Genomic DNA, 13,997 nt, shown 5'->3' with positions numbered 1-13,997 from the left:
AGTTGTTCTGTTATTTTATAATAGTTCTATTCACTTGTAGCTGTAAATATTCTTCTTTAAAAGGTAACTGGTGTAACCAGGTTTGGCTCTTCAGACCAGTCCTCAGACACTGGCCCAATCTTGATAGTTGAAGGGACACCAAAATAACATTGTCACTATAGCAAAATGTTGCATTACAGCTAGTTGCTTGGGTTCCCTTCTCAACAGCTCAAACTTCCTCCATATGTAGGGTCCTCTCCAGTCCCTAGACACGTGAAGCTTCTCATGGCCTTGCTAAAGAAATCCTACTATCATTGGTGCACGGATTGTCTTCCAGGTGGCTATAGATTCCTTTTTCTCCAGGACTTCTGCACTATCCTACTTCAAGAGAGAAGTCGTGACAGGCAGGAAGACTCCACGGGATAGGACCCTAACCCCTCTGTCCATATGTTTCAGTGGAACACAATTACCTCCACACATCTATCAGGCCGACTAGAAAAGAAGATAGTATGCTGGACAAATTTCTCTCCGCTGTCTCGCTGAAAGAGTGGCTATATCATTTTTTAAAAAGGCAAACTTCACTGTTATTAGTGACAACCTCAAAGAAATCAAACTAAAGTTATGTTCAGTGCCCCACTTACATCTTTCCACACTGTGGCGTAGCAAGGGTACGATAGGCCCTTGTGCAGACAAGAAAATTGGGCCTCCCCATCACCTAGTCTGGTAGTGAAAAACGGCCACTAATTGAGATGAAGTAGGCCCCCTCACCACCTGGATCTTGGTGCTACTACACCGGCTGCACTATTGATACCTATGCTCCTGTTCCACACTGTGCTCTAGTTTCTCTTTAGGTAAGGTACTTTTCTGTGAAATGTGTCTTTGATAACAAAGATGGAAGTTCACACGTTCACCAAGCTTCTCTCTAATTGCTCCCCTTATTTTGCCTATGATCTGTTCAGTTGTGTTTGCAATGAATCTTTGATAATCCCTCTAGGACACATCTGCGTCCTACCTATGTGTGAAGCACAGGGAGTTTATCTAGTGCATGTATATAGGAAAAATATGACAACTTGTATGAACTTATGGATTTCAATTACCCCCTCTACTTGCATGTTTCCTTTGATTTTGTCACAGTTTGGTACCTACACACCACACAAATGGAGGTTATGGCTTTATCCTCTGCAGAAATTCCACATCTTCTACGGCTTGCAACGTGTCGTTTCAGAGAAGACGAGTGGGCGGGATCAGCAGGGCACGATGGGTCCCTACTTCTTTTATTTCTTAGAGTCCGTTCCCCTACTTTCTTATTTTAAACATGCCTCCCAGATGGCATAAATTGCCAAGGCTGATAGGTAAGGCTGGGCTTTAGGGCACGGGCGGAACCGGCAGAGAAGGAAATGGACTCTGTCTTTTCCTTCATACCCAGAGAAGACCAGGACAGTGTCCAGTTCTCCTGCTGCTGGCAGCTGCCCCCCCCTCTCTTTGTTCCCCCTCTTCCCTCGCTTTCTGTCTCAGTCCTCCATATAGTGAAAACCTTGACTTCAAGAAACCAGTATTACCTTCTCTTGCCTCCTTTCGTTTATTTGCTCACCTGTAAAATGGATCCAAAAAAAAAACTTTTGTTGGAAACGTCATTTTTTTCTGACGTTTTCCAGTTTCTAAGTGCAGCCTCAGGATGGAGAGAAATAAAACATTCAAAATATGAAAAATAACTAACTAACTATCTAAAGTAAGACAGACTGGTTGCAAGGTTGGCAGATTGCTTTATTCACACCTAAACACATTAGCGCCACATTACAGTGTTTGCCAGTGAAGTGCTACTTTTGTGTTCTCATCCCTCTTTGAACAACATTAACTTTTCAGGCAAAAGCACTCACTAATTTCTGAATAATGAGTGTAAAAAGAAAAAGGTAACCTTGTTGTTCCTGCTTACATTTCACATGCTTTACTTAATCTTAAATTCCCTGAGTGTTTGCTATTTCTAGGATGTTGGTAAAAAAATATTAGGCAGCATATTGCTCTTGTCTAGTGCGTAATTTGAATTGAGTCACATCCAGGTGTTTATAGCGGGTCAGTACAGTGCTAGTTTCTCTCAGTGGGGCAGTATGGTGCCCATTGGGGAGAGGATGTGGCAACATGGTCAGAGCTGCTGAACTTGGAACTGGGGAACCAGGTTCAGCCTTATGACCAGTCCACCAGACCACTCCCCCTGAGGGAGCACCTTCCCATGCTAGACCTTAGAAGGCCCCAGGTGGGGGTGTCGTGTTTGCAAGTATAATATGGGTTTAAAAGCACTTGCTACCTCCCTCCTGGCCTCCAGCAATTTTCAGCAACAATAAAAATGTCATGATAACTCCAGTGATTAATGTTCTTAGTAGAGAGAGATGGTGTTTTGGCTGGTGGATGTTTTGACTCATGGAAAGGAAGCACAGAGGGTTAATGTTCCTTCTGCTAAGAACATGTACCATGCAGATCACAAACTGCACATAATGTAAATAGGTCAGTGGGTTACTGCTTTTGTCAGAGAGACACTATTGTTACTTGCAGTTAATAAATTAAAATCCTAACATAGAACAGTGAGCTATTAACTGTCATGTTAGAGCTACAAACTGCATGGTATAAATTAGAGCGTTATGGTTTTTTCCCCAGTCTTTGATTATCACAATGTTTCAAAAAAGGGTTAATTTGGGTAGAAATCAATTCTAATTATTAAAGAGAACCCCCAACCTTGGTATTACGTTTTAAATTCTGAGTTTGTGTTTCTCCATTACAATAGCTATTAAACTATGCTGCCTACTAGTATGGTTGCCATGTGACTCGTACACGTGGAAGTCCTTTGTCTTAAGTAACATTTCCTATACAGTGATTTACACACGTATGATTGATTGTCTCTGTTTGATATGTGTGATGTAAAGTGCTCTGGCACCCTACTCTGGTATTAGTGGTGTTGTACATTTTGTGATACTTTATTATTTTAACATTTTTATACAGGCCATCAGTCTCTGCAAAGAATTTTCCTTATTAGTACCAGTGGAACATACAACTGCAGCAGTGAGAAAGGTGACCAGTCAACCTTTGCAAAGGGCCCTCCACTTCACAGCAGCACAAGTCACATTTTTTAGTAACTTTGATCTGTTTGAGCTATAAACAATTTATTCGTTAAAATCGTCAGATTATGCAGTAGATGATGTATTATGTGGCAAACATGGCAGAGCCATAATTATGTGGAAAACATTTGCTAACTAGGATATTTTGCCATTAATGCTTGAACTGCTCTTGTGAAAAAAGGGAGGAGAAGTGCTAATGACAAACTCCATAGCTGGGAGACAAATGGCTTGCGATTCCACTTTTAAGGATATTTAGGACATTCTGTGATTGGAAATGTATCCCACTTTGTGAATGTATTTTAATGTCAATAACTCATATTAAACCTTAAATAAACATGTGTATGCATTGGTTAAATTAAATAACATAATAAGCTGTAACCGGTTAGTGAAATGGGAAACAAATACTAAAAATTGGGATATTTTGCTCTTTCACACCTCTGACTCCGCCCACTGACCCAATCCATGGGTTATTCCCACCCTCTCATTCGCCGCCCACAGTTCCCCTACTTTTTTCCCCCCACTTCGACCGTGACACACTCAGAGCCTACTCCATATGTTGCAAAAACAGCACACTCATTATACATAGAGAGACTCAGTACAATCTGTTGATGGGAATACAAGTAAAAACTTCCGTTCTGACTAAAATTATTATAACCCTGGGTATTGGTAATTTAGGATGCCAGGATGTTGTGGGATTAGAAGCTCTTTCCAGAGGGTCGCTAAGAAATGGGAATTTCCAGGAGAATCTTGAATTTAGCAGGCAATTCCCCATTTTCAGGCCCATCTCAGCCTGGAATTCTCACCAGCTTTTAGTTGGTGTAAAGTCTGGTGGTAAATTACAAGAAATGTGGTTTTCTGGCATTCCTTGTCATGTCTGTTGTGGCCTTAAACACAGTTTCCAGCCAAATCTGCAAATACATGGCCCTTGTAAATGAGAACCATAGCTTGGGGAAAGGGCATTAGTCAATATTGGCGAAGCTACCCTGTCTACCAGAGCCTTGCGTTTTGCTTGTGAGTAACACAAAAGCAACATAAGGCATCCACTCCTGCGGGGACTGCCGGCATGCCACAAGATGAACAAGCATTGGCATAGCCAATAGGTCTCGCCTTTGGGACCTTATAAGTGTTTAGCCATGCAACAGTTGCGGCCGCGAAAGTGAAAGCGATCGCGATCAAACATCAAAGCGGCCGTGCGGCCGAAAGTGAAAGTAATCGCGGTAAAACGCGGCGCGCGCGCGCCCGCGCACATGCACTGAAGCTCTAGGCTGGCCTGGTAGCACTTTTTGGAGCCCTCTCAATAAGTCTTGCCAGACCAGCGCATGCGCTGGGTCAGGCGAGACCTAAAAAGGGGTTGGCCAGGAAGGTGAACAAAAGGTGATAAAGGCAAAGCAGCCCTTACAGTACAATGAAATTCGCCTTTACAGGACTTTTTTATAACATTCTGCGAATCTGCCCTTTGTGTTTAGGGGTCACCTATGTGTATAGCTCCTGATCCGATCGCATCCTTAAGATGCAAATTAAAACTTTCCTATTTAGTCCCTGCTCTTGTTTCTTTTCCAATTTCCGTTTCGTAATATTTGTATTCAGCTCAGCTGTGAATTTCCATAGAGTCCATAACAAGTACAAAGCGAGCACCCTCATGACAGTTCTGCTTTTGCGCTTCTTGTTGGATATGCAAAGCTGTAAACAGGCAACCACACCTCCCCTGGCATGTGTGCAATCCTCGGAATCCCCTTGCGTGTTTATTGCCAAAGCAGCAAGTTGCAGCTTCATGAAAGCAGTGATCTTGTCTGTCTGAAGCTTACAGTAAACATGAGCTGTGATCCGATTGCAAGTTATGTAAGCACATTGCTATTCGCCAAGGTGAACACCTGTGGAAGAAAAGAAAGATATAATCTGGCAGAAACCTTCTGCACTCCACAGCTGGGTGCGCGTGTCGCTGTCACATCAGCCTGCAAGGTTCGGTGTACCTTGTGGAGCAAGGCTCTGAGCTGGAAACGCACATTTTGGATTTTATTACGATAAATCCGGTAATAACCATGTGGCCGAGGACAGGAGTGAACAGCTCCAACGAATTTATAATCGGGTCTTTAATGGGATGAAAAAACTAGGGGGTCGACCAAAAGGGCGTGGCTTAAAATCAGGTAAACTAAAAATGTATGCTTTGCAGAGGCGCAACTAGAGCCAAATTTCGGGGGGGGCTGAGAAAAAATTTCGGGGGGGGCTGAACTTTAAGCAATAGGCAGAGTGGAGCTGCAGGGGCTCTTAGAAGGGGTCAAACAACAGCGAGGCCTCATTAACATGCAAATGGTCTTTTAAAGACCTGTGAAGTGCTCGGGTGCGGCCGCTTTTTTGCCCGGGAAGGTGTCTCATCCCGGGCTGCCACACACGACGGGGGGGGCTGAAGCCCTTTGAGTCCAATGGGTGTTGCGCGCCTGATGCTTTGCATAGTGTGCCACTCGACTGGTATGTTGTACTTCTGTGATTGAATCCAAATATTTACAATAAGTACCATTACACCTACAAGCCAGGACTATCGGCTTTGTAAAAGGTTGTTAGTTGCAAAAGATGACTAAGCCACAGCTACACCTTCGTTGTGTGTAACATTTAAAATGCTTCAGCTCTGACATGATGAGACTGAAAGAACTCTAACGAGTTTCTTCGAAGTTACATCACAGGCAGTGAAGGGTGGCACTGCTGCAGAGTTGCACCTGCCTTTTAGAACTGCTGAGCACCGGCAGGACCCGGGCCACTTAAAGCCCCGCATATAATTGACATCCACAGGAACGCCACACTTATGTTGTCTTTCACCTAGACATTTTGGCAGCATTCTGGGTGAAATCTGGGCGAAAATTGCAAATTACTGGGTGTCGAGTGCGGAATTAACCCTTTCCACCAGTAATTCCTCCTTTCTAAGTAACACCTAATTCCTTGCTGTCCCCATAGAGGGTTGTACACCGTCCACAAATCACAGGTCACTCCTATGTGACATGTTCACCTGTTTTAACCCATGTTTTCGACCATCTTGGAAACATTATACCATTTAGTATATGAGAAAAGCTGTGTTTAAAATCCTTGTGGAAATATACGCGTTTCATTTGCACGTTTGGGCCTGTTTTTAAAAATATAAAAAAATTCACAATTAAATATTTTTATCCAGGTCATCAATGTTCTCTTTAGTTTGGGATTTAAGTCTCTTAACCCTTTCCTCATTAATGCTCTGTATGGAGGAGCAGTTTCCCTAGCGGAACCCTATCATTTCTGTCCGTTTCCCATCAGAAGATCATTTGGTGAAAGCAAAGACATCAGTTTTATCAGCCAACGAAGCAATGCGGGAGAGACCGATAATTTCACGTTTTGTCAAAGAACTTTGAAATGTAATTGCTAGACAGCAGAATACGAAAGACAAATCTTCACCACGTGCAGCACGTGTGACGGATTGCTGTACCATCAAAAGAAGAAACATTGCTGAAATGGTTGTATTCAGCTCGATGTCTGCTAGCGAGAGGATTCTGGGTGTTTCTGCTGTCAAGCGCAACATCCAAGCAGACCACGCCACACGAAATGGAGGCTCTAATTGGGTGTGTTGTCAGATTGACTGAACCTTCTATTGGAAAATGTACAGAGCGAGGGGGAAAGAGTTCAGCCGTGGGAGGCAATCACTTACAGTGTTTAGACAAGCTGTCTATAGTGAAATGTGAATCCTCACAGCCAAGGACATTATTAGGAAAAGAAGCCGCCATGATGAAACAAGGGGAACAAGCCTTTTTTCTACAAAGGGCCTCTTGTGCAGGGGCTGGTGCTTGCTACTGTCTACATTGTTGCCGTACCGGAAGCTATTGACAATTGTTGAGCACGTCATCGACTGCGTGGCGGAGAGACCAGCACGCAGGAACCATGGGTAGCGGATTGCAGGCCGCGCGCAACCCGGCATTAGCTTGGGAGGGGACCGCGTGACGTACCTGTCAGAGATGACAGGTGCATGTAATTGAGCATTATTATAGCATGTACTGCCCGCCTGCGGGTAGAGCCCAGAACACAGAAGGTTAGGCCAAGCAAATTCGTTTTTCATTTTTAGAGGAGGGCAGACAGAAGAGACCCCATGTCCTCCCTCTATTAGTCTCTTGTTCTCGCAGGAGACACCGCGGTTAGGTCACATGATTGATGAGTCCTTGTAAAGGGCCAATAATCCAATACTGGTAAAAGGCAAGCTGTTATTGGTAGCCCTCTTATGGATTATTTGTTACTTCCATCAATAAAGTCATGCCGAAGGGAGGCATCTGCGCGAAGAGAAATAGACGTCATGCTTTGTTCAGGTGGCGCATCTTGACAGCACAGAGACAGTATCGTTTATTTAGCTGTTTTGGTGCAGGAAATATGGGAGACAGTTGTGTTTAATTCTTACAAGGCAGTTGACGGAGAAGACACATGCAGTATTCTTCTTTAGTCAGTGACCTATTTGGGGTTTATGAATTATTGGGCTAGGCTCAAGAGAATGGTGTCAAGCTATATGTGGCTGCTGCATTAAAAAGTCATGTGGTATTGCCGATCCATTGGAACGTCTATAGCAAGAAATAAATAAGATCCATACAGTGAGGGCCCCGGTGGTGGGGCGGGTGGAGGGAGCGAAGAGGGTAGTGTGTGTGGGGTTGTTAGAAATTTTGAAATAATGCGTTTAAAAAAACCGTACCTTTAGCCGCTGGCCACCTCCAGCATCGCGTTGCACTACCTGTCCTCTTCCTGGGTCCCAGCATCCCCTGGGATAGACTCCCATCCAATCCCGTGCTACAGAGCAGTGCAGGGATTTGCCTGAGCAGGCTAAAAAGCCGCTCGGCTCAGGCCAGGGAGTCTGCAGGGGTTTCTCCATCCCCGTTGATCAATGCAGCCGGGCTGGAGAAACCTAACTGTGCATATGTGTTTAGGTCGGCCTGAGACGGTCGGCCAAACACACATGAGCACTTAGGGAGTGGAGTGCGTGTAGCACTCTTCCTGCCCCCTCCCATGACTCGTCCCCGCCCCTCCGTACAGTGCTGGCTAAAAGCTGGCAAATGCAATATAAAACAATGCAAGAACCTTGTTTCATTTGACATTTGCTGGCTCAGAGCCAGGCAGTGGGGCGACGCTCCTCCGCCATTGCAGAGGAGCCGCCGCTGAAGGGCCCACAATTGTGAGCTGTGTCCATAATGGGAATTCCTACTAACCAACTACAAATGTTTTTTTACTTGATTTACTGTCTGACATTTGGATTCCCCCACACCCTTAGGGAAATGTGATTCAGAGAATCAAAATTTCGGGCAGAAATACATTTCTTGTGCGGAGATGTCCTCCTAATTTGTCGAACTTTCAGCATCTGTCAGCGAGAGGTATGGGGATGAGAAAAAGAGGAGGATATGGTTGTTATGGAAAAGGTGCTGCTATTAAAATCATGTCCGAACCCCCAAAGTTAGAACGTCGAGGTTATTTGCAAGATGTTTGCCTGGCGTTTCCTGCATTGGAAAATCAGAGAAAAGGACTCTCACAAGTAATATAGGTATAGGTGTGTCCAGACAGGTAAAGAGAAGGGGTTTATTCACAAAGAAAACTATTTTCTCTGTGGAGAAGAAAAAACGGTGTTTACAAAAAGTTGGAAATGCACTTTGAAACCTTATTAAAGGTGTTGATTCGGCCTGTGGACAGTCCACCTTCTGTAGTTGTGTAGGAGGCTTATGACTCATACCTAAGAGTTGTAGATTTCCATGCGTAACACTAAGGAATATTGTGAATTCAAAAGTAAGAGTAAATCGTGAACAAACAGATTTACTTCCACTTTCCTTGATTTCCACTTACTTTTGTGAACCGGTACCCCGAGAACTTTCAGAGACTAGAGTGTTTTGCTACATTCTTTAGACAGATATGTTTTAAACAAGATGCAGTTCCAATTGGAGTTCTCAGAGCCTTGAGAGGCCCTTTGTGATCACGCAGACCCTTAGGTGCGGAATAGTAGCTATGTTTTCATCCATAAAATTGATTTTTAGCCATAAACAATATTTGACAAATTCTTTCATTCTTGTGATGCTTTAGAGGCAGGAGCGACACAGTTTTTCTTTAGGCGAGCTCTCTGCGCATGTTTGCAATAGTGTAGTATTCATTCTCTACTGTACCACTGGGTCGACGATTACCTGGGCAGTAGGGGTGTCTGCCACCAGTTACTGTGAATGTTATAGTCCGTGTCTGGCTGTAAGCCTTAGACTTGTGAGGCAAAGAGACATGCAACAAAGGTATGGTAGCTACCACCAGTTCCAGACGTGCACCTCCCTTCTTGGGACATATTCACAAAGGTAAATTTACATGTGTAAATTTAGTCAAGTGTAAATATACTCTTGCACCTGAGTGTAAATCTCTGTGTTTCTGCTATTCACCATTTGGAGTGTGGAGCTACATGCCTCTACCCCATCAGTTCAGGTGACGGAGAACTCTAAGATGGAATATATTAATATAAAGTTGCCACTAGTAACTTTTCTCACATGGTTCGTGATTTCCTCCACTGTGGCGGGAATCATTCTATGGGAAAATTATTAATGTCTATTATTATTGAAAACATATTAAAACAAATCTAATAGAAAATATGAATGTAAACTCATTTAAAATATTTAACACAGCAAAAAAAATGGATACAGCACATTAACTTGTTACATTAAAAATGTAGAAAAAAAGTAATAGAAATTTACGTTTTAGGTCATATTTCTTAAAGAAAAATGTACAAAATTCCCACCGATAGTAACATTTTTATTTTTACTTAATATCTACTACACTTTAAGGTATGTTGAATTAATTCAAATTGTCTTGCTTTTCACAAAAGATAAAAAAAATAAATAAAAAAAATCGTTTATTGCAATTTAAAATAATACCATAATTATTTAATAATCATTCATGTGATTTACCATGCAACAAATAATTATATAAAAAGTCGAATTAGTTTTACTTGTATAACTTTATTTCCTAAGGGTTGTTATTTTAAATGCTTATGTATAATATTTTCTATGAGAGTGTGTTGCAGTACCTGTGAGTGGCTTTGTGTGGTGCTTGACGTACTCTGAGGCTGTGCTGGAGTACATTTACTACTGTTTTGTCACCTTTAGTGCTGTAGTAAGTTTAGAAGTGTTTGTGCATAGCAGTCAGGTTTACTCTTTTATGGGAGGGTGATTGAAGTATCCAGTCTCTTTCCTTACATTTCCCTAAACCCCTCTCATTTTTAGTAGATGTCCCCTTAGTAAGTTTTCATTCTGTAGTACTACTTTACATACTACAAAATGCTTGTGGATCAGACCCATGTGGATCCATATATGAAGCTCTATGTAGCTTCCGGGTGGGACCCACCTCTCATTACCACAAGCACATATAGATTAACAGAAAACATGGTATCTTTCCAGTGTCGTCACAATGTAATGATCTTGATATGCATATTTCCACAGCTGCCATGAAATGATGGGTTACATTATCTCATATTACTGTGGAGGGTATGGGTGCCTGGCTATTTGTGTGAAAAATACCTGGAGAAGCCTCTACCTCCAGGTGGGCCCCTCCTGTCAATCTTCTCATACATGCAGTTAGCAAATTTTCCATGCTGAAAAACATTGCTAATCCCGCGCTATCCCCTGTATCGAAGTCAGAGTCTATAATGGTTTACTGTGTTGGCAGCAGGGCCAACAACCATTTGTATTCAGTGGTTCCTTTAGATGAGGTCCTTAATGCCCATTGCCAAAGCAGTGTGGGAAGCATGCATGGCCACTGCCTGTGATGTCCCTTGCCTATAAGTTAACACATGCTTATGATACATACAGTTCATGACTGGGGCATGCGCATTTTAGACTGCTAAAATGGAGCAAAGGACCTTGGAATCCACTGTTTGCACCTGGCATCTTTAATGAGTACTAGAAAATAAAACAAAAAATAGAAAACTATTTTTCAGATCTATTTTCTTATCCAAAATGATCAACCTTATCAGTCGAATTGACTACCTCTAAATAGGCTATGCCCAGTGCATTTGGTACAGCAGTATTTTTTTTATTTATTATTTTCTATAGCGCTAACTCCACCTGTCTGGGTTTCACAGCATTCTACAATGCATTGTTACAACAGTAAAAAATGTATTAACTTTAATGAGTTGAAGAGTAACATTAATAAATATTAGAACATTGGAATGTGGAGCACTCCATTGTAGACAATGGAGTGCCCCGTGCTTCTACGGGCCGGTAAAGGCCCGCAGAGCAACATTCCAATGTTTTCACAAAGCCTATCGAAGCTCGAGGGGATTTAAAACTCCTCGAGCTTCGAGAAGCCTTTGTTTAATTTGTTAGAACATTCTGCCCTCTAGTGGCAGAATGTTCTAATAGCCTTATAGCCCTTCGTAGCAGGGCTATACCGCTATTAAAGTCCTGCTGCTTTTGTTAAAGTCCCTCGCCTTCGGCTCGGGCCTTTAACGCTGCAGCGGGCCTTTAATAGCTGGTATAGCCCGCTACGGCGGGCTATAAGGCTATAGTAAATAAACATACAGAGAGTCCGTATCATTTGAATGAGCCACACAGTTCATAAAAATATACAGAAAAGTAGGGATAATGAAAGACCTAAGAAATGAATCTTGTTTATACTGGTATGGTAAACTTTTACAATAATTAGATATACAGATGAATGCCAGCAGTGCAAAGAGTAGATGCTGCCGAAAAAAGCCAAAACAGCCCTTATTATAAATGATTTGTTGTATCCGGCATGTTCCCACCTAGTCTGAAGTGGTTTTATGATCGACTTTGGAAGGAGCATTTTTTATGACTATCTAAGTATGTTCCGAACAATGGGGGTCATTATGATGGTGGGCGGATCGCCACCGCCTGGCCGGCAGTGGCGATCTGCCTGCCATCACAAACACATTTTCCCCCGCCACATAAGCATGGGGGGGGGTACCTCAGCGGACGGAAAGTCCATCCGCCTCTTTTCCGACGGTCGGCAAAAGTCACAATTGCCGACCGGGCAGAACTGAGGCACAATATGGTGGCGGTGCCTAGAAGGCACCGCCATCCATATTGCTATGTCCTGTTTACAAGGCCACCCCAAGGGGTGGGGGGCTGCACTTGGGGGGTACCTATGGTACCCCCCAACATTGCCACGCACAAGGTGACAGGCACCGCGCGGTGTCTGACACGTGCATGGCAAAGTGCAACATGCCATTTTGGGATTGCGGCAGGTGCTGCTTACAGCAGCACCCTCCGCAATGTTAGGTATACAGGGTGGCAGTCGCATCCTAATCAGTGGTGCGGGACCACCGCACTGCTGGCGGTCGGCCCGTCTGCCCGCCATCCTAATGGGGCCCTATGTCCCTTTGCAATTTGTAGATGTAGCTATTTATTTGTATATCTGGTATCGTGCATGAATATTTTTTTTTTAGCATTAAGAGTGTAGTGATTTTAAATAATCAATTGGAGTCTAACTATGGTAACATTTTAAAAAGACAGCTCATGTTAGATTAATTTTATTATGGATTTTAGGGGGGCAATATGAAACTAGTTATAGATTTTACACTAAAGATGGGATAAATAACTGAAGATCATGTATTTTCTTAACTCTACTGTTTATTTTTATTGTTTTTATGTACTTTCATGCATTTTAATGAATGCAAAATAAAGTTTGACTTGACTATTTAAGTGACGTCAATTTTCTCCTTTCTGTCTCTCCAGGCAATTATTTGTGGTTACTGTGCTGGATCTGCGATTTCAAACAGGGTACAACCATATTTTTGTGAAAAGGTAAGCAAGTGTAATGGTGTACCGATTGTTGCAATTGTTGTAATATTTCTTACCATTTGCGAGCTGTTTCGAGTTGATCTGAGCTCATGGAGCAGTTTTACAAGTATGCATTCTGTGTAGGATGTTGGCATGTGGCAATGGCCCTTATTTGATAAAACTATTTTGGCTATTTTTGCTTTTTATGGCAGAAAAGATTACTATGATATCATTTTAAAAAAAGCTCTTATTTAATTGTAAATTCATCATATCGTTATTAACCCTTTAGGTTCTGATGCTTTTCCACCTCGAGTTTAGATCCCTTTTTTATGTTTCAGGTATTTTGTGCTTAAGCCATCAGAACATTTGTGCACAAACACTATCCAGGCCACCTCTGCATCTTTTTCCGCCACATTGGGATTCTGAAAGTATCCAGCATTTGTGAATTCCCCTTGAGGGAACCAAGAAAATAGCTAAAATGTGTGTTTTTTGGGGGGAAAAGATGGAAAAAGCACAAGCAAAAGCTTTATTTTTTTATAAAAATTCCATAAACAAACAGGCTTGCTATCCCAAGATCACCATCTTCTGAACTTTCAGAAATAAGCTCTTAAAGATTTTTTTACCACATTTTTTGCTTTTTTCTTGTTGATTTTTCTTAATTTTTGTGAGTTCTGCCTACTTGCAGTTTGTGGTGGAACCAGATGTGAAACCCTTTGATTATCCTGAACAGGTAAACATTTCAGAACCATAGATAACATTTCAAACTTAGGAAGGTGTCCTTTGTGTAGATTGCTCCTGATTTTCCCAAATAACCAATTGTTGAAATAAAAAAAATAAAAAAATGAAAATAAAAAACAGAAATATGTGATAATATTTTCATCTGTCATTTTTTTTTGTCCCAATGGCTGATATAAAAGTAATATACTGTTAGTACCGTCAGTACCTTCTGGTCCCAAGGATATATAGTGTTTCTTATCTGTCCCAAAACATTTGATACCTAGAGCCAACAACTGAGCTGCAGTTTTTAACGATATTTTGCTGTGTACCAATCAGCAGCAATTTATTTGGTAAGATCTAATGAATGAAAAATGGGTATGAAAGAAACCTATGAATTTTTTTAATGTGCCCAGGATACTAAGTTTAAGAATATTGATTACTT

General features: G+C 42.1%; 1 protein-coding gene across 4 annotated transcripts in view; it reads left to right on the top strand.

The window, feature by feature from the left end:
- Window positions 1-13,997, top strand: part of RNF152 (ring finger protein 152) — a 203,540-nt gene that overhangs the window by 101,617 nt on the left and 87,926 nt on the right. For all 4 annotated transcript variants that reach the window (XM_085606881.1, XM_085606879.1, XM_085606880.1 and 1 more), the window contains one exon: window positions 12,794-12,862. The gene's annotated coding sequence lies outside the window, so the exon portion shown is untranslated. The remainder of the gene's footprint in view (window positions 1-12,793; window positions 12,863-13,997) is intronic.

The sequence above is a fragment of the Triturus cristatus genome, chromosome 5_2 (genome assembly GCF_964204655.1).
Source record: "Triturus cristatus chromosome 5_2, aTriCri1.1, whole genome shotgun sequence".
NCBI classification, from domain to species: Eukaryota; Metazoa; Chordata; class Amphibia; order Caudata; family Salamandridae; genus Triturus; species Triturus cristatus.
The sequence above is the reverse complement of the archived record's forward strand: the minus strand, read 5'-3'. Positions and strand labels throughout refer to the sequence as shown.